This window comes from Mycteria americana, chromosome 6, assembly GCF_035582795.1.
Source record: "Mycteria americana isolate JAX WOST 10 ecotype Jacksonville Zoo and Gardens chromosome 6, USCA_MyAme_1.0, whole genome shotgun sequence".
Classification (NCBI taxonomy): domain Eukaryota; kingdom Metazoa; phylum Chordata; class Aves; order Ciconiiformes; family Ciconiidae; genus Mycteria; species Mycteria americana.
The window spans coordinates 28,817,286-28,838,029 of record NC_134370.1 but is presented as its reverse complement, the minus strand read 5'-3'; the positions used below and the strand labels follow the sequence as shown (position 1 = coordinate 28,838,029).

Here is a 20,744-nt window from a genome sequence, read left to right as displayed (position 1 = left end):
CCACATCCAGTAATGTTTACAAAGTTACAAACACATACATTTGATTGATTGAATACATTATGGGTAATATTTCCATCAATAGTTAAGTTTTCACAAAGTGTTCTTACACAGACACATCCATTCCCTGTATAAACCAGCACAGAGTCAGTTGCTTCTTTGGGGCACTGCCAACAGGTAGTTTTATTTTTTGTTTCTGACTGGTTCACCATTTTAACAGTCGGAAGGGTGCTTCCGTTTGTGTAGTTTAAACACATCACATCTAATAGAGATATCTCTACCTTGTGGGGTAATAAAGCGGTACCTTCCTTTTACCCTTTCAATTTTTTGCTCCTTACTGTATTGTTGGCTAGTGATTGTTACTGTTAAATTTTGTGTGGGATTTCCCACTATTCCTGTACTTCCATCAATTTTAAACATATATGGTGCAGGATGTACTGCAGTTACTGTATTGATTAGCACAAATAAAAGAAGTGTGTCAGGCTTGTCGAGGTGTAAACCGGATCTGGTTCATGTTGGTGATGATTACTCCTGCGAGAAGGATCAATACTCCTCAGATGATCAATCCAGTCTCCAAGGGGGGCATGCCAGTGTTGTCCTGGGTATTGTTCCTGAAAAAAAAGATAATACAAGTCTCGGCGGGGTGTTTCCGGACGGGTTACCCCCTTTTAGTTAGTAGCTAGGATCCACCTAGTGCTAATACAATGTTTAGCTCCGCTGAGCTATCGTGGGTGAATGCTTATAGCCCTGAGGAAGTCTATTAAAAGTAAATTGTATTGCATCCTAGGTAAAAGCAAATTTTCTTTTATCTTCCTCCTGTAGTGGCACCATAAAGAACATATCTTTTACATCTAGCCCCGCCATCCAGGGGGAGCAGCAGCCTGGAGGGAGGTGGTTAATGCAGCAATGGTCGGGACGGCAGCCTAAGAGGAGTGGTGTTTGCATTTAACTTTGTATAGCGTATGGTTAGGCACCACCTCCCATCTGGTTTTTTAATTGGCCACACTGGGGAATTATACAGGGAGTGCGTTTGGGAGATAATGTGTCTTTTTCCTACTTAGGTCAACGATGACCTCTGCAATACCCATCCAGGCAGCGGCAGAGATGGGATGCTGAGGGACATGGGTCATTTTGGAGTCGGACAGCATGGGTGCAGCTCACATTAAGCGAACTACCCCAGTTCACAGACACCCACAGGTAGCTGCCAATTTTTGCTCAGCTAACCAAGGATACTCCAAGCGGCCAAAAGACCAAGCACTACCATCCAGCAATTTCCAAACTCGTCCTTGTAATGCATCAAAGCCTAACACATTTTCTTTCCCTGAAAGTACTGCTAATTGGTGTCTTGATATTCTTTCCTCCCCTGGCAAAAACAAGTCTACTTGCGCTAGGAGCATGTTTTACTTTTGCCGGTAAATCCTGTTATTTTAACCCGCTGTCAGCCAGCTTAATGTGAGTTCTTTGGGCACCCAAACTTGAGGTTGTTGAAATTTGAGCTCCTGTGTCAATTAAAAATTTTACTAGCTGTCTTTGGGGGCTGATTGGGACATAAATGTGAGGGCTGTCTGTATTATCCTATTGATAAGCTTCAGTCCTCCGGACAGACAGCCCAAGCTGCCATCTGGGAGTCACTCATTTTTTGGCTTCAAGATTTGCAATTCCTCCTTAAGAGGGCTGAAAGGGTTATTCACATGGTCTCTGGGGGTGGAGGGTTGTTTGGGTTGTTCCCGATTCCCTGATATCCTTTGTTTTTCAAAAGCCTGGATCAGACTAAATATAATCCCAGTTGGTTGGTGCTGTATGGCTACCCGAGGTATGCCTAGTGCTAAGGCTTTTCTCCACAGTTCATTACGCCTTTTTCGGGGGTCCACTACCTCACCAGGGAGTTTATGAAGTTGAGGAAGGTGTCGGGGGTTCTGGGGAGTCCGTTTTACTTGCCAGGTATGTCTGCTGTCTGCTTCAGCTCGGCATCGCCCAACTGGTGTCGGTTTGTCCCACCCTATCTCTCGACCATGATTGACAATGCCATGCATCAGTTCTGCCCAGGTCAGGACGGGCCGGAGGCTGTCCTGACCCTTCTGAGTGTTATGCTCTATGTTTTGTCTTACTTCATCCCTTTTTGCAATGAGGTACGGTTTTAAGACAGCAGGGGCTCCCTTTATCAGTTGTCTCATAGCTTGGGGGTCTACAGGGGCAGCGACAGGGTAATTACCATGTGCACCCCTGTCTTTCATAGCCTGGAGGCAGGCTGCTTTTGTAACGGCAGTAGAAACTTCGCTTAATGATCTTATTGGTATAGCAGTGGGCTGCCCCCTGTCACGAGGGTCTATGCCCCCTGCCCAATATGCCACTCGTCGCGTGATAGAGTGTGGCTCGGTGTTAGGGTCTGGTCCCTCGTTCAAGAACACTCCTGGTCCCCAAAAGCCAGCCGCTACGCCTTGATCTAACATAATGTCGTCTCCTCCAGTTAAGGAGACACGCCACAGATATTCAGTCTCGCTCTCGCCAGTTTTCCGCCCATATTTTTCTTGCAGATTAGCCAGTTGAAGGGGGTCCCATGGAATGGTCCTTGTGGTATTTCTCTGTTTGCCCCTTTGGGTTCCAGCAGATACCTCAGTTTTAATAGTAGGGGCTACCTTAAATTCAGATTCATCTAATTTGCTCTCCTTGCTAAATTCTTGATCGGAGTCCTCCCAAATATCTCCGTCCCAATCTTCTGGGGACACAATTAGCTTACAGATTTTTACAGGATCTGGGGGGTTGGGGGCCTGAGTTATCATGAGTTCTAGTTTATCCTCTACCTTTCTCCATTTTTCCTTTTCCTCCCCCAGTTCTTTCAATAATTGTTCTATTCGCAGAGATAACAGCATTTCTTGTTGCTTTCTTTGTTCAACCTCCTCTTGTAACATTCGCATTTCCCTCTCCTTGCATTCCTTATACTGACAGATAGCTTCCAGACACGTTCCCAACATTTTGCATATTATTGCCTTTTCTTTACCATCTTTCATTTTCCCTCTTGCGAGGTTTAGCTGTTCCTCTACCTTATTCCAATTATCCCAATTTTCGCACACCCAATCTTCTGAAAATTTTGGTGAAGGGCTAACTCTGTGCCTCCGTAAGTAGTCAGTGATTGAACCCGCCATCCTGCTGACTACGCCAATTTTTGTCACAGGTGAATTATTAAGAGAAGTCATCGTTGTGGGGTTAACAAAAAGGTTTTGTTAAACAATGATTAAATGATGATTATGAAATGATGAATGGTGATTAAATGATAATTATTAAATGGTAATTAAACAGTAATCAAACTGTAATTAAATGGTGATCAAACACTCTACTGTTGCGGGGGAGATTTAGACTGCTTAAAGAACCACCACCAAAGGTAGCAGCAAAAGTGGTTTTATTGAAGTAAGTTGTTGTAAAAGTGAGGCTTAAAGTCTGATGGCAAGGTTCAATCTATCACTTACTGCACAGAGGATACAATAATGATTCAAAGTTACCAATACAAGATCTTAATGCCCTGCGATACAAGGTTAGGTGCAATGTTGGTCACTTACCAAAGATCTGCAGTTGGTAAGGGGGTCTCTCAACCTTGAGGAGTAACCTTGAGGAGGTATCCCAAATCAGGGCGAGATCACTGCCATGCAGCCAGCTGCTTAGTAGGGAGAGCTCAAAAAAAGGCTCTCTCATGCTGTCATATTTATGGAATAAAGTGGTTGGCTCATAGTCAAATTACATGTGATGGGAAAGGTATGCCTGAGACTCCTTGTACCCACAACTTTCTTTGTTCCTTGACAAATGAGTCTTGGAAGAACCACCTGCTATTCATGTGTTAATTGCATGGTCAGTGTTCCGGTTTCCAAGCTTATATACATCAAAGCTCACCATGTCACCCTGTTCCTGTGCAGGTTTGCAAAGAACAGGTTGGAACTAGAGAAGGTCATGGCCTGCTCACAGCCTAGACCTTTACCTCCTTTGGGGCCTGACCCAAACTACCACTAGTTTGGTCAAGGAGTCGAGTGCATCCGTCACAGCTGCTACTTACTACACTTCTAATAATTAAGCTAGCTTGTATACAGTATGTTTTAGATCTAATATAAAATGTCGCTTACCTCGCTGTAGATATCAGATGCCGGGTAAGGGATCTCTCGACCTTGAGAGGCATCCCTGCTCAGGGGAGATCACCGCCATGCAGCCCGCTGCCGTGCAGGAGAGCTCAAGGGGCTCTGGGGGCTACAGGTATTTGTAGCGTAAAGCGATTGACTCGCAGTCTAACTCCCCTTCGGTGTACGTGCAGGTGTGCAGCCGTAGCAGTTTCCGTTTCCTCTGGTCCCAGCTCAGGCTGGTGCCGTTAGCTCCTGATAAGACAGGACCTAAATTCCTTAGGTTCCTGAGAAGATACGGCTTAGCAGAATTTCTCAAGGTTTGCACAGCAGGGTTGGCTTCAGTCAGGCCTATTGGTCAGTGATGCCTGAACCAAAGTACCATTAGCTCAGAGTGGGTGCACTCATCACACCATACAGTTTGGGAAACAATTCTGGAAAACAAATATCTCAATTCTTAGATCCCCTTGCCTCCTATGTAACTGTTCCATACTCTTCTCTTACAGCAATGTTTCTGTAATTACCTCCTCCTTACCTTCTTATCACTTTGTGCTTCTAATAGATTCCCATAAAGGATGGGATTTGGAGTCACTCACTCACAAAGCTCTGTTTGCCCTTGATTCTGGCTTTGACACCTTACAGCTCCTCCTGTCAGGCCATGCATCCACAGCTTTTCACCTTTACTCTGCTGTTCACTAGACCTGAACCCTCTCCCATATCTTCTGCTCTTCTCTCCTCACCTTTAAATCCTATGTTAGAAAACACCATATTGAACTATCCTTCTATTCCCTCATCTACTATACACCCCTCTTTATTATTTGTGTGGTAATTTTGAGGGGAAAGCAGTGCCTATAGCTTATTCATATATTAAGTATGTCAAAACAGTTATGGAGCTGAAAATATGACTACTCGGTGAACATGAAGATTTGTGTGATTTTGGCTCACTACAGGCCTAGTATGTGACTTTAGCCTGTCTGTGCTTCAGATTCCTTCCCTAAAATTGGTGATAAACATCACTCCTCTATCCTCAGCGTGAGGATAAAAACCAAGAGGACTACATAAAGATAAATATCCTATGTATACAATTCTTTGTAATTATTAGTCAAAATTGAAAGGCCTAATAAAAAAAAAATCCCAAGACTACCAAAACACAGTTCAAACTGTAGTTAAAAGTGTAACTTGTCAGACCTTCCGATCATTGCATCTAATGCCTGCGGGGGCCATGTGTGCACAGCAAGCTCTGAGGGGCTCCTTCACCTCAGTAATGATACGGGTCAGCACCTCCTCAAACCGTGCCTCCAGCTGCAGCAGCGTCCTGCTGTGGCAAAACACTTCTTTGGGGCATAACTCTTGGAACATAATAAACTAGCTCTCATACGTAGAAGTAGCATAATCTTCCCATGACTCAGCCCTGACTCACTCAGGAGCCTTTTCCACATTCAGGGAAAACCATGTCATTCAAGCCATCTTTAGCACAGATTGCTCAAAATATTCTGCAACCAATACAAAAAGCAAGCACTGAAAGATTGCCTTTCATAGGTGTCCCAGCCTCTCAGCTAAGCACCCTAACCACAGACTAGGGACCAGATCCTGAGAGAGCTGGATGACACAATATTTAACTGAAACTGAATAAAATCAGTTTTATGTTCTTGGTATTGGCAGTAATGAGGCAGTATTTGTATAAAGAGAAGAAGGTAAATTCAGATCTAAAGTTAGAGAGTTTTTCCAACAAACATTGCCTACTCAGCTGACACTTTGAATCAGTACGTACATCTTTCCTTGCCTGTAAATTGCAGGGAGCCAGAGTCTCCTGGTGGGGAGCGAGCAGCACAGCCGTGCAGCATGGGGTGGCCGTGCTGCATCGCACAGGTCCGTTCTGCAGCTTCGCCCCGGATCCCAACAACGCCCTTTCACCGCAGCTCTGCGTGTGGAGCCAGGGGAACACGTGCAAAACACAGGCTCGGGTGTGATGGTAATTCACCCTTGCCAAGGAATTCTTCTCTCTTTCCTTGTCTCTCCAACTCAGCCAGTCCTAGATGGTTACAGTTGGTCTCAAACGCTTTTTTTTTGGTTGGTTGGTTTGTTTTGCACCCCTCACCCTTACTTGAAGCCCTGCAAACCTCCTTTGATTGAAGTTGTAAGGGAGGGAGCCTCATTATATCCTGAGCTAGACTTGCATTTTCATATTTAGGAGCAATATGAAAAAAAAAAACAAACCAACTTTGTTGATTTTTACAGAGCAGCTGCCATTGACAAAACCTAATATCTGAGGTGGCTCAAAGCACAAAGGAGTGACAGCCCAATGCTAACGTGTAAGGTTCAGACCTTCAGTCTGTTAAAATACATTACATGGTGAGTCAGAGCCCTCTCCTGGAAACAAGGAAAGGCATTTTGTCTTTTCTTTAAATAGTTGTGTTATTTCACCTCCACAAATATTTAACACCCACAAATATAAGCCACTGACATTCCTGCTTCCTTCAATTTTAATTTAATCCTACAACAGGGAATGAAAAATGTATTAGGAGAAAATATTGCATGTGATGCTCAGACGTAAATAGACCAGAATGACGGAGGTGTCAAAGTTTACAGTTCAGTTGCAGATTGTGACTAGTTGGTTTTGTTTGCTTGCTTGTTTAATCTCAACTGCGTTAATGGAATTGCTGAGATTTCACAAAACTCAAGTATCCCAAGAAGATACATGAACACAGTAATTATTTTATCTTATAGTTCCACATAGATTTGCCAATAGAGGGCGTCCTTTTACTGCCTACCGAAGCTTTATCGACGTGAATATTCACGGAGGTTTCAAATAATGACTGTGTCCCTGCTGTGCAACTATCATTGCACTAATAGCAAGAATGAAAAAGGTTTGCAAAATAAAGTCACCTCAGGGTATTTAGCAGATCAAAACATGGGGTAATATCAGCCATCCAATCACTAGAAGTGCACTGGAGAATTCAAGTGGCCGTTTGTGTCATACAGCAATTATATCTATGGGCACAGCTATGAAACACCTATGAGAGTAATTACTGTTAAACACATTCAGAAGAATTATGTTGGATAACTATATAGTTCCCCTCTGTTGGCAAATCAATGTTTAACTGTAAAACTCGTTTGAGTCCTTTCCTGATGTTGTAGTCAGAGCTTGTCAAACAGCAGCTATTCAGTTAACCCCTGCTGCAACTTTCCTCTACGTTGTAATTTCATTAAAATATTGTGCAATTTTAATCACAACCGAACTAACTGGTGTACAGTAAGACTTCCCAACTTCACTTACTCTTTCATCACAACATGAACCAAACTTTCTCTTGAACTATAAAAATGTTAATTTAGTATTTTGGAGCCATTGTTTGGATTGTTACTGTTTCTGCTGCTTACCCTCTACCTGAAGTGGCCAGTTTCCTTCTGACTTGATGGGAGGATTTCTAAAGCTGATCTGATGATGGTATGAATCATGTTCCAGATTAGCTTGGACTCAGCATCTTAGTGCATTGAAGGAAGAAAAAAATAAGCAGAAATAACATTTATACTTACTACACCAAAGTAAACTCTTTACAACTACAATATATTGCTAGGGCTAGCAGAGTTCTATGGAAATATTAAGTAACTGAGGAGCAATCATGTTTACTTGCCTAGAGGTTACGGTCACTTCTGTGTGACAGTAGCTCCTCCCCACACAAATCGCCATTTTTATAGCAGTTAAGACTTAAGTGCTCATGAAGCAACTCCTAAACCTCTGGGTTTTTTCAGCTTGATATATCATAGTGAGCCTTTAAAAAAAATAAAAATAGAAAAGCAGTACTACCTGCATCAGTCCCCTCCCCTCCTTTCACTGGGACCTGGGTTTACACTGAGATTCCAGCAGCAGTCCTAATACAAACCAATTCTCTTCTGAAATCAGTTCATGACAGGCCATCTAGTGCCAAGGAAACTCAGAACTGAAACAAAACCACCTAATTGTTCATGGGAGCCAAATACAAGGTGGTTTTTTTTCTTCTTCGCTTTCAAATGAGTAAAACTCTTCATTTTCTACTCCTTGTTAACACTGCAAACAGATCAGCTTTGCAAGTTTTGGACGTCTGGCCATTTTGGATAAACATTCCAACCTTTTAAGTGTTTACAGACTAAACTGCAGAGCTAAATGTTTATGTTGCACTGAATAACTTCAGCATTGTATTTAACAGAAAGGCTGCTAAAGTAATATTGTTTCAATCAGTAGGTGAAGACACACACTACTGAAACAACCAAAATTTTAAAGGAAGATATTAATACTAGTCTGTCTGTAAATATTTAGCACATCTCTATGTAGTAGGCTTTATAGTTGGAATATATAAAAGTTCCAAAGTTTACATGGTTTCTAACTTTAAATCTATTCCCAGGCCTTTTGAAAAGAATTAATTATAACTATTAGCTTATATGAAAACTAGCATGTAGCTTTTTGAGTTTCAAATAGTGTATTCCTCCCCTAATTCTAGTTTAATATGAAATAAAACCTTGGCCTTGTATTTTAAGGAACATGACCTGAGATATCGCTAAGAGCAGGATTTGGATCCTATTGTTATACCTGTGCAGGACAAGAGTGAAATGTCACTTGGTTTTAAGAATGCCTTGTGTTCATTCTGACAGGTGCAAAATTACATAGAGTGGAGAATTGGTCTGGTCCAGAAGAGATCATTACTGGAGCAAAATATCTGTTCTCAATCAAATCTCTACCCAGTTTTTACTAATGATCTAGCTTTTGCCTGCTCAGGTTAATTTGAATCATGTCTCTCCCTCCTTGGTATTTACATTTTTCTTACTCTTTGGAGACAGCAACAATATCTAATAGTGTGTAAATATGAAAGTATGTCATTCACTCCTAAATACCACTTTGCTTGCAAAATGAAAACAAACTGGGGTACGATATTGCTTCCAAGACAAAGAAAAACAACACGAGGAGAGTTGCACGGTGGCATCAGCTTGCAGGCTGTGTTATTTGTCGCTCGGCTTGTCATGTAAAAAACTTTCCATGTTAAAGCAATACAATGCAGACGAGGATATTTCTTCACTTCTGTGGTTAACTTGTATGTTTCCATTTCACCGCGAGGTTCGGATGGATGTGTTTTCCGCAAGGTCAGGAGAGTTTGCCCTGGATCGGCTCCTCTGGGGTTCATACCATTACACATTTCCTGTTTTGCACATGACAACACAGTAAGCTTTTTCAAAGACACAAGCTGCATGTATAAGCCTTCTGAGCTGATTTACTACTGTACTATTGCAACAGAGTCAGACAGTACAAAGCCGAAGGAAAGCACTCCTGACTGAAACCTTTGTCATCTTTCTATCGAGTTCTTCAGAACCTGAACTCAGGCCCACAGCTGACACAAGTTGAATTCAGAGAGCAACCACCTCAGGATTTAAACTGGGTTTTCAAATCCCTAAATGTAAAGTGATCGGATATAGCACTTTAGTTTTGTCTTTTGTCCATTGCTTGTCAAGGCAATTTTCACTGTGTCAGAGTAGCTCCGCTAGCACTTGTTCAGTCCGGTGATATGAAGTTACCGGAGACTCAGTACCGACACATCCTTTCTAACGAACCCAGAGGTATTCAGCAGCAGTTCCCGAACCGGCTGTTAAAAACTGGCATCACTATTCCTTTTCCGCAAACTGCTTCACCTATGCTCAAAACAGCAGGCTGCTCCTCACCCCATACAATTTTCTGAAATTTGTGAGTTATTCAGAAGGCAAACATGTCCAGTGATTTACTATAACTCTGTTTTTCTCTACTATATTGCAGATAAAGTAGTGTTTTCAAAGGAACTAACATCTTCAAGAGTCTTCCATTAGTATGTTGTATTTTGAAAGGATCTTTCTGAAGAGAGGGCAACACCAAAAGCATGGAAATTACAAAGAGAAGTGTAAAGGAAATGACCAGTGAGAAACACAGATTTAGGGTTTTTTTAAATCAGTTCAAGTGGAGATGCAATTTAGACATCCATCTGAAAGGCCTGATGATGATCTATGAAACTGGTGCAGAGGAGAGAGCTATAATTTTAAGATGGTTTGGATCAGCCAAGTATCACTGAAATTACACCTAAAGACTTGGCATAGGTCTCACTTTTTCCAAGACTGCTGGAATCACAGTTCAAACCAGGATAATCCACCCCTTGTGCACATTTCTATTGCTGCCTGGCCACAGAGCGTCTCTGGAGCATCTCAAAGACAACAAAGAAGTTGTCTGAAATTGTCAGGCTTGTCCCGGTGTGGGACACGATCTTGAAATATAGCTGTTCTCTGGATGTGAAGCTGAATTATAAAGCACGACTTTTGACTAATTGATAGAACCTGATAGTCCCCGAAGTCGGGATCGTTATGCATAATTAACAAAACCCTTTCCTCGGAGAAAACTCTTGCAGTACGTAGGACAGAACAGCAGGAGGGGATGAAGGCAGGCTTCGTTTGTGGGAGCTGCAGCCCCCGCAGCCAGCGGGGAGTCCCAGCCGTACGGGGCCGGGCGAAGGCTGCTCTCTCCTCCCTCCCGGTGCTTTTCTGCGTTACCGTCGCCCCAGAGGAAGCTCTGCATCGGAGGCGCCTGGCTCGTCTGCTCCTGCCATGGGGAAAGGAGGACCTAGACGAAGCTGAGCCAGAAACAGCACATCGTCCTGCAGGACATTACTCTCTAAACTTAACATCTGGGAAGTTGATTCAAAGCAAGAATTTAAGAAAATGTATAGAAACATCATCATTTCTTTCTGGCATTTCCAAGGATCCTGGCAACAGAGTATTTCATCAGTAAGCCACCAGCCTGTATCCAGCTTCAAAGATCTCACTTCACACGCAATGAAAAACAGCTACAGGGAACAACCTGATGCCTGCTTGAGTCCCTCGGCGAGCTCTGTGCAGGCAGACCCATAAACAGGGTGCAGGGGCTGCTTGCATGAAATTCAGTACAGGACTGGAGCCGAATTCTCTCTTCTGACAGCTGTTTGGTAGCGTGCAAGACCCTAGCTGGTGAGCTCAGATCAATCCTCAACAGGCACATACTCACCTCTTAAAATAGTACATTCTGGCAATAGATTGTAAAAAGACCACAGATACACATGCTATAAAACCTAATTACCATTGCAGCCCACATCATGGCCTGCCATTGCCTATGATGCATAGTAAAGGAAGGTTTTACTCTCCAGGACACTGACAGCTCAGCATGGTGACTTTCCACCCCTGCAGTACAGTGAAGAAATATATCAGAAGAGAGATTTTTATCTATAGTGAAATATTTTTACAGGAGTGACATCATAGATGCTAGAAATGGGCAAGAAATATCATTGATTTGTCTAGTTATATTCCATGCCAAAACAAGACTGATCCCAACTGTACATTTACTCATGCTCCAGCCAAAATACTGTTGTATCGGAAGAAGCGCCTTCATCTTTGCAGTCTAATAGAGTTCACCATCAGCAGAGTAGAAAAGTTTCCTTTTCCTGACTACAACCTGTTAGTCTCTATTATAGCACTATTTAATTACTCACTTCACTCACCAATGTTTGTGTACATCAAGTATTTGCCAGCATTTACCTTGAATTCTCTGCAGGGAGACTTCAACTCTTTGAGGGTTTGAAAAAACTAAATTCCCTATTCACGGCTCTACTAATGTAGTATATGAAGTGCTAATTGGGTGCTTAATCTTTCCTCTACATATATTTTCTATATATGTCCATATTATCCAGATATAATAACTGGGTACTGAATATCAATTCAATGACCAGTTTTGATCACTACCTTCTACACCTACAACCCCAAGCTTGCATCATGTGTATTTCATTGCCAGAACATTGAATAAACATATCTAAGCTATGACATTATTGCCACCCTCCTGTATTTTTTAGTTTCTAACTATCCTTCCATAAAAGAATGACAGCATATAAGCTGCAATGATCCATGCAAATCAAATTTGTTGATTTCTTACTCAAGCATCTTATTTCCATAATTATTTCTCAGTCCATTCTAACATTTACAGTTTCCTCTGTCTGATATTATCTGAATATTTTACTAATACTCTGCTCCTGTTTTCTTTTACAGTAGGCTTGTGATGTACTTTCAATTCATGTTTTTAAAAATCAGTAGTTCATCTATGTACACAAGATTAAAAAAACAGAATAAACATTTATTCAGTGTTATCTCCCGCTATACCTTGCATTTGCAATCTATTGCTTCTAACCCTGAGTTCAACTCTAAATTTATTATACTCCAGGCTTTTAAAATTTGTTTGAAGCTTATCAATTGAAACTCTACAGTCCTAGTAGTAGAAGCTTAGGAAACCATTTACTTACCATCTGTGTCAAATTAGACTCTCACTTCTACCTATATGATCAGAAGCAGAAAAGTTGAGCAACTTAATTTTTAAAATCTTTTTTTCCAGAATCTGGGGGGGGGGGGGGGGGGGGGGGGGGGGGGGGGAGGGACGACACGGGACCAGGAAGGCTTTAGTAGTGCAGCCAGGTTACTAGATACAAGCTATTAACAGGAATTACTTACCTTCTTTATTGGTATGTAAGGAGAAAGACGCTATTTATTTTTAAAGCAATCTAGTATTCATATTAGATAGTAGTGTCTAACAGGTAATAATAGATTAACGTGACCGAATCACAGAAAAAACAAGCTGAGTTATGGGGGTTAGAGGACTTGCTTCAGAATATTCCACAAAACAATTCCTGATGTTTTTGAAGAAAGTTTACATTCAAAATCCACTTGGATTTCTATCCAGGAAAGGCCCAGTGAAGTAGGGGAGATCTCCCTTCAAGATAACCCTTTAACAGCTCTCCCTTGGAAACTGGATATGCAGAGGGATAGGAATAGAGCAGCAGAGAATGCGTGCTTAGAACAAGAGAAAATAGCAGCTGCTACTATAACTGCAATGCATTTCTACTTGTAAGACAGCTTGAAAGTTGCAAAGGGGTAGTAAACACTACTAACTTAAAAAAAAATAATAATAAAAGCTCTAATTCAGTGCCTAATTCAGTGTGTGTAATTTTAACCTCTGCTGAATGACCAGCTGAATGCAATGAAAGAAGGACAAGTTACAGAGAAGTCACAGGAGATTTAGATGGGATTTTAAGCAAGGTTCTAATTCCACTCCCAAAGTCAAGTGAGCTCTTACTAATCCTATCCTTAATAAATTATCATTTAAATTGACACGGCTACTGATCCTATTACTGATTAGGTACAAAAGCCACTTTATACGTGTAATAATTCCGCAAGCATTGATGTTTCCATTCAACAGGCCACCTAATGTCTGCAGTTCAAGACTAGGGCACAGCGCTTTTGGCAGGGAAAAAAAAAAAATCTCAGTCCTCAGTGTAATTGCAATAAATTGATAATCAACTACTTAATATGGTGTGTAATGAAAGGTCGAGGGTAAGGTGAAAGAGATGACTTTCACCTCTGCTACAGTTTGATAGCAGGAAGATTCCTTTGGATCCTACAGATTTACATAGGCTGTTGGTTGAAAAGAAAATATTGTGTGGATTTCTATGAGGCTTCTGTGAGAGGCAACAAAAGTTGTCCTTTCCGAGAAATGTACCCGGAATGAGAATATCTCCTGCTGGACAGCTTGGACAAAGAACTGGAACTGCCAAGAGCTGAGGAAAGCTGCCAAAGGAGAAGGAAGAAAATTAAGCAACAGAAAAGCGCTAACATTTTATCAACAAAATCTTTAGGGTAGGGAACGGCAAACTTACAAATACCAACAGTCACCATACACAGAACTCTGAAACAGGAAAGAGCCAGAAATTCCAGCTGGGGAGCACGGTAAAAGACTTTGAACAGGAAATGGGGAGATCACATTACCATCGTTCAAAATGTTGATTTTCAGAGAGGGCCCCGTTAGACAATAAAACAGTTACAATCCTATAACCTCTTTTAATACTATGAGTAATAAAAATGTAACATATGAACTGGAGTTAAGATGCTCCACAGTCTAACCTGCAAGCACCCTTATGGATTACCACCTGTAAACTGCAGGAAATAGAGTCTCAGACTTCACTCAGTAAAGTGTGATGCACACATATCAGACTACAGACACTTTCAGGTAACGTTTTGCTGCCAGTCACCAATATCTGGGCTTTGTCCAATTATTTTCTGGATTAAAATAAAATTTGTATCAATCGTTGCATGAAAACAAGACTAAGCTATTAAAACACCTATGCAGAACTACAATTATGCAGCCACTCAATTGTTACAACTATGACTTCAAAAGTAAAACCAATTTTTTTTCCTCCATATCCGAGATAGGTAGAAAAACCTCAGAAAACCAACACAGCATATTCCAGAAAGCGTCCAGAAAACACAGCCAATGATATGGTACTGATGAAGCAAGAGAATATTTAAGTTCTGTCATCAAATAAACTCATTTTTCTTCATTCCAACCAAGCATTCTCACATATGCTTTTATATGAGTTTGGGAAGGAATTTCAAAGAAATATCTTCAGTTTTTTTCTACTCTCATGTAATCAGGCCTGACTTTAACAAGAAGTTACACCTGACTGTGGAAACTGAGCTGCTGCGTTACTGCCACAGAGAGATTAGATACTACTAAAATTAAGAACACGGAGCCACATGCCATGCTTTGCAGCATAGTTACTTCTCTCATTACAATCTTCAGCATATGCTTCTTCAGTAGTATGCAATTCAGTCTAGTTACATGGAGTATGTGTCTATGCATTTGTATATGCATATGCATTCTATATTCCAAATAAATGTGGCAGTTATCATATATACCTGCTATTGGAGTTTTTATTTTAGCCTTAGCTGCATATGACTAATAGTATCCGGTTTTATTGGTTGGAATGTGCATATAAGAGAATAAGAAAAACTGGCATCCATTTATTTGCAGATTAGTGAAAGCAGCCCTGTGTAAGGATCTCTTGATTACCATTGACTGTATAAATTATTATAAAAAACATACAGTAGCTGGCACTGAACTGTACGTGGCAGTAACGTACCAGCTCAGTCTGTACAGCCAAGGCTTAAAATAGGTAGGGGATTACATGATGCAGGTGTAGGAAGGTATTAGGACTGGGCCCCGTGAACTTTGAGGAAAAGAAACAAACCCTGAAACAAATGTAAAGAATTTATGATTTACCACAATTTAGGACAAGCATCTCCCCCTCTCTCCTGCATGACTAGCAAAAATTGCCCTTCATCTTTCTGACAATGTATTCATGCTTGGTACAGTCTTAAAAATCTACTTATATTTTTGAGGTCATCCTGTCTGGCTTTGTAGGATCTTTTGGAACAGACCTCTGCAATTTTCCACCGTAAGACATCCGATAGCTACACTAAAAATAGCCCCGTGGCAGTTCCTCTGTTGAAGATACACCTACTGCTATGTGTCGTGCTGATCATAGTTTAGAATCCTCTTGGATCCTCAAACTACTGCTGATGCCCCAGGGGCTGTAACAGAATGAGTCTCAGTGTGCTCTTTAAACGATCATTCATAAGTTATGCCCATAATAATCCACATTAGAAGTGTATCTATTTTCTGCACATCAACTATATACAACTTACTGTGTTCTCTGACCACATGAGGGAAGGGGGGGATGCAAAGCTATGAGGAGAGGGTATGAAGAACATCTTGGCATTGTTTGCACAGCTGTGGTGTCATTTTTTCCCCTTGCATAACATTTTCCAGTATTCCTGTCCCAACCAGTTAAATACTCAACAAAAATCAACAAATTACCTCTGATAATTTATTAAAAGCCAATAGTTAGAAAAGCTAGACAAAGTCCTGCTTCTATGAATATCCACTCAGACAGCTTAGAGAAATTTGAAGTAGTCTCTCGCTAGGGTTTTCCCCAAAACCCACCTCCCCAGTAGGGCTGCTAGGACGTACAGTAGTAACTCACACCCTAGTACCTCAGGAGAGACTTCCCTAGTTACCCTACGGCAGTTAGCGGCCGTGAACGCTGTTGCAGCAGCAATGTTTCCAGGCAGGCTTCGCTTTATATTTTTCTTCATACACATCAAATAGTTGCATTCTGTGTAAGCAGTATCAAAGATTATATCAAAAAGAATAAAAATGCTTGAAAAAGATTAAGTGCAGCTTGATAACTTATCTTAATTTCTCCTTAAAGGAAGCTTTATAGTATCTAGCTTGCTATTCTGGCTAAAACATCTTTTTTACCAAAACCAAGAGAGTACAGTGCTAAAGGCCTAAATTTCTGCACTGCAGTATCAGCCAGCACTTCTAGTTTGTTTACTATTTGAAAAGATGTTCCTGCTTGTTTCAGCTGATAAAATGGAATTTCTGGAGCAAGTAAACTGATTAGATTAAAAAAAAAAAAAAAAATCAGTCTTCAATATTCTATCACCTTCCTGTAGCAGATATTAAGATACTATATCCAAATTAGTCACCTGATATCTCCAGTCTTGCTTTTCTTTCCATGTATGGTTTTTAGCAGTGTAATTATTGCATAGATGAATTTTCCAAATGGGAACCTATAGAACAACACAGTGGGTCTTGGAAAGGTCTAGCCCATTTCCTTCTTTCAAACATAAGTTTGTAAGAACTGTCTTATTGGAGAAGCATGGAAACCGAAACAACCTCAAAATATGAGCAAGAACCAAGCTAATCATATTGATTATAAGCTAAATTGTTATGAAATGTAATATGCACCAAATGTGAAGAGAGGAATGGAGTAGGCAGGGTGAGGGGGAGGCATCTTGAAAAGTGAGAGCATGTTTGATAGCATCTTCCCGTAAGGTGTAGAATATCACTCCTCTACCCTGTGAGCCTTTCGTTACCGCTTTCCAACTGCTGGCTTCAAGCCGGTGTGGAGGAAGGTTACCCGTGTATGTGCTAATTTGGTCAATTTATTCTCTAAGATTTGCCTTGATTCAACATAAACAAACTTCTGACTTTGTTAACAACTGCATGTACTGAAGTACATCATTCATCTTCCTATCGTTCCATGCACTTCTTGCAGGTGTGGTATGCAACACATATTATTATTACCTGGCTTTAAACTGGTAACACGGAGAAGGTCTGTCCTCAGCTTTGAGACTAAGTGTACAGACAGACAGGGAAGAGAAGTACATGGAAGTCGTTAAAGGATTCAGATTCTAGAGACTTTAACTTCAAGTTTTACTTCAAGATTTTTTTTGAGAAGGCAGATGATAAAAACCCTTGTTTCCCCCAATCCACTCAATTACCTGTAGTAAAAAATCATTCCTGCAAGTCCAAAAAGGTATACAAAGCTTTGATACCCAAAAGCAAGGAAAACAGTTGGACTGACAAATTCCTATTAAAAAGAATTTGGAACCAGCATAATCCTTCCATATGCTCCAGGCAATCCAGTTTCTTGGATATACAAACAAGAGTAGATATGCTGATTTTTAGCGGGAAAGGGATTTATCTCTATATATGGTATTGGTGAAGTGAACTAGAATACTGTGTACAGCTGACATCCACATTTTAACGAGACCAGCTGATGTTTGGAGGGCAGGGTAGCAGAAAGGAAACAGTTAAGAAATTAAAATAAAAAAGCTTTTGAATTAATTTTTTACTTAGTAATAAAAGGCCTCAAACTATTTAATCTAGCAAAATGAAAAGGCAATGTGGTTACAGGACAAAAGAATCTCCATAGAAAGAAAGCACTGTGTAATTAAAAAAAACTCTTTACCTGAAAGGAGGGGAAGAAAAAAAGAAAAAAAAAAAATCAAACTGATAATTAGTGGCTGTGAGGCCACTTTTAATGCAGAGGGTGATTAATCACTGAAGTTGATGCCCTACCTGTTGCAGGGGTGTTTTTCAGATCAAGAAGATATTTTTAGCCAAAGATATTAGAAAGATTATACAATTCTTGGCAAAATTCAATAGCTTGCATACCAGAGTTGGTCAGAATAAACATTACCATAGTCTCTGCCAGCTTTAAGTTCTGTGAAGAGTTAGACCTTCCTCACAGCATTTTGTGGTGAAGTTTTCGATTCACTTTTCTAACACAAAATCCTGTTATCCACTAAGGTATCTAGTAACATCAAGTGTATTTTTAAAAAGGTTGCTACTTCATCACAGTAGAAGGGAAGAAATATGAACACACACAACGAAACAGTTAAACCCAGGGCTAAAATGCAAGCCTGAGGGAACTGAACCATATTCCAGCCGTGTCTGCAGGGCTGAGTGGTCAACTAATTAGGTAAGTCTTTTGTAGACAACTGAGAGAGTCATATAACAGGGATTATTTTTTTTTTTCCTATTCCTTCCCAAGAAAAATACTGAGTACGCTGAAAGGGAATAAACCCACACATCAATAAAATACACCAGAAAGCACTCATGAGAAAATACCCTATCAAATCCTTGATCAACAGGTCTTCTGTGCCTGCACAAAGCTACATACTACTGGAGACATGGGGGGGGGGGGGGGGGGGGGAATATATATATAGGTCTTTGAGCTTGGAAATACCCAGGATCCCATCATAAAACCTCTTTACATGTTTAAAAGGTCTTCTCTAAGCAATTTAAGAGCCAAATGAGTGGCAAGAAAGAGGTATATGGGTGAAGGTAACCTCCTGAACACCTACATTTGACTACCAAAACGCAAACTGTATTTTCTGGGTAGAATACATAGCATTGCCTTTTTCTTTTGATCACCATATTTTTCCAGTTGGTTATTTCTGACCTTGATTCTTCTATTTGTTTCAGAAGGATCAGCCAGGGCAAACCCTGGCACATTCCAGGTCAGATGCAAATTTATACTCCATGCTCTTGATAATTTGAAATGGGATGAAGAACTGATCAGTTTAGGGCTTTTCATTTGTTTTTTGGATTGGGGGGTGTGTGTGTAGTTTTTTGTTTGTTTGGAGGGGGGCTTGTTGGGGTTTTTTGTTTGTTTATTTGGGTTTTTTGTTTTGTTTTGGCTTTTGGGGGTTTGGGTTTTTTTTTGTTTTTGTTTCTTTTTGCAAGGAGCACCTTTTACTTTTTTGTGCTCTTCACCATAGACTGTTTTTCAAACACCATGAAAATACTTCAGCAACATTTGTCAAGCCAAGGAATTAATCTGAAAACATTTAAAAGAGCAATTCATTTCTCCCTCCTATTCCTCTGCACTACAACTAACATAACAGTGAAGAAAACCTATTACCCTGCTTTTCATGTCACATTTTTTCCTAATCATGATCCCGCTAGGAAATATCTGCTGCATGTACTGCAAATGAGAAGATCCCCCCAGCTAAGTTGGCTCTTTTTTAAAATAAGTATTTGCAATCCACGTGGCAATCCACGTGACAACAACTCTGACCCAAAGGGGAGTACCACAAAGCCACCCTCTTTCACCCCAAACCTGTCCAGTCGGACTGTCATCAGTATACCCGATAATGCACAACAACGTTTTGCATATGACTTTTAGGCACAGTAGATATGAATATTCTCAGTGGCAGGTTTTATGCTTAGTCTTCCCAAACATCTAATCTTATTTGAACCCCCTGTGTCCAGCGTCAAGGTAGGGAGGAAAATTTAAACTATAAAGGCATTTAACTTTACTCTTCATCGTAAAGCAAAGTGAAGGAGAGCGAAATAGCTACAGTTCCAGGTAAGAAGGAGAATGGTGAACCTTATGTATCCTATGAACACCAAACTACATATACAATATGATCATTTCTGATCTTAGAAACTGACATATAGGACTACAGTGATGGACACAGTGGATGGATCTACTTGGATGTGACTGGACTATCCAGCCGGGCCTTGTGCTGAGCTTGGCAAAACAGAGAACAAGGGACAGTCCCTTGATAAAAAGGCCAGACAATCTAACTAAAAAAATGGACAAAGGAAGTGAAAAGAGAGAAGTGAAGAGATTTTTCTAAGGCGGTAGAGTAGTTCAGTGGCTGAACGAGTAATAGGAATACAGCTCTTCCCAAGTCCCGTCTATTGCCCTAACCACAAGATGTGCTGCTGCATACCAGCAGCTATTCTTCAAGATCAAGACTTTACTGTGTATTGATTCACTATTTAGAAGCTGAAAACAGACAAACAGTTCAGAAGTGTAGTAAGAAATCAATGGATCACTGTTAATTTCATTCCCAGTATCCATTGTTCGTTATGAGATGCTTCAACACAGCATTTATGGGAGCTCTCTAAGCAACAATGCAGCCCTTCTTAATCCAAGCAGTAACATACTTTTCAAAGTTTCATTTCAAAGTTTCAAGAAGATACTTCAGCAGCTAAACGGTTTAAAACTTCTTAGTTTATCAAGCTCTTTGCAGGGGGAGAAAATAAGATTTGCAGGCGTAGCAGTGAAAATAAATTCCCCAAAGAAAGGGAGAGGTTTGGGCATTGAATAGAAAGTGGAAAAATGGCCAAAACATGAGTTGTGAAAACTCAGACTTCTAGAGAGTGTTCCTACAAGAGCTCACATTTCTTTACAGACAGTAACATGTCTAGGGTTACAACAATCTTCTAAGATAGGTAAAGATAGCCCTTTCCCTGCAGATTAGTTATCCAAGGTGCAAAGAAAATAACATTCCCAAAGCCTGACTTTTGCTGCAAAACTGATGAAGTCAGGTCAAATATTTTCTGGTGTTGATATGAAACTCAATCAAAATAGCAGGCTTTACTAACACACAATGCTTTAAACATCCTGCAGAGCAGCAAAGGGATTTTTTTTTAATGCAGCA

General features: G+C 40.6%; 1 long non-coding RNA gene across 1 annotated transcript; it reads left to right on the top strand.

Moving 5' to 3' along the window:
- The first annotated feature begins 1,729 nt into the window (after nucleotides 1–1,729).
- On the top strand, nucleotides 1,730–12,204 carry LOC142411358 (uncharacterized). Its single transcript, XR_012776170.1, has 3 exons — nucleotides 1,730–1,938; nucleotides 6,336–6,449; nucleotides 9,874–12,204. It is a non-coding gene; the product is annotated as an uncharacterized LOC142411358 (long non-coding RNA).
- The last annotated feature ends 8,540 nt before the right edge of the window (nucleotides 12,205–20,744 follow it).